The following is a 1,053-nucleotide window of genomic DNA, read 5'->3' on the forward strand; positions in this document are numbered from 1 at the left end:
GAGTGGAGGGTTGTGTCCTCCTCTAGATTAGTGAAGGATCGGATGTTTGGGTCCTCCTCTAGATTAGTGAAAAGGTGAAGGGTTCGGTCCTCCTCTAGATTAGTGAAGGACTGGAGGGTTCGGTCCTCCTCTAGATTAGTGAAGGAGTGGAGGGTTGGGTCCTCCTCTAGTTTAGTGAAGGAGTGCAGGGTTGCGTCCTCTAGGATAGAGAAGGAGTGCAGGGTTGGGTCCTCCTCTGGGTTAGTGAAGGAGTGGGGGGTCGGGTCCTCCTCTAGATTAGTGAAGGAGTGGAGGGTTGGGTCCTCCTCTAGATTAGTGAAGAAGTGAAGGGTCGGGTCCTCCTCTAGATTAGTGAAGGAGTGAAGGGTTGGGTCCTCCTCTAGATTAGTGAAGAAGTGGAGGGTTGGGTCCTGTAGATTAGTGAAGGAGTGGATGTTTGGGTCCTCCTCTAGATTAGTGAAAAGGTGAAGGGTTCGGTCCTCCTCTAGATTAGTGAAGGATTGGAGGGTTCGGTCCTCCTCTAGATTAGTGAAGGAATGAGGGGTTCGGTCCTCCTCTAGTTTACTGAAGGAGTGGAGGGTTGGGTCCTCCTTTAATTTAGTGAAGGATTGGAGGGTTGGGTCCTCCTCTAGTTTAGTGAAGGAGTGCAGGGTTGGGTCCTCTAGGATAGAGAAGGAGTGCAGGGTTGGGTCCTCCTCTAGATTTGTGAAGGAGTGGAGGGTTGGGTCCTCCTCTAGATTATTGGAAGAGTGGAGGGTTGGGTCCTTCTCTAGGTTAGTGAAGGGTTGGGTCCTTCCCTAGGTTAGTGAAGGATAGGAGGGTTGGGTCCTCCACTAGGTTAGTGAAGGAGTGGAGAGTTGGGTCCTCCTCAAGATTAGTGAAGGAGTGGAGGGTTGGGTCCTCCTCTAGTTTAGTGAAGGAGTGGGGGGTTGGGTCCTCTTCTAGATTAGGGAAGGCGCGGAGGGTTGGGTCCTCCTCTAGGTTAGTGAATGAGTGGAGGGTTGGGTCCTCCTCTAGTTTACTGAAGGAGTGGAGGGTTGGGTCCTCCTTTAG

The sequence above is a fragment of the Oncorhynchus kisutch genome, linkage group LG18, assembly GCF_002021735.2.
Source record: "Oncorhynchus kisutch isolate 150728-3 linkage group LG18, Okis_V2, whole genome shotgun sequence".
Taxonomy (NCBI): Eukaryota; Metazoa; Chordata; class Actinopteri; order Salmoniformes; family Salmonidae; genus Oncorhynchus; species Oncorhynchus kisutch.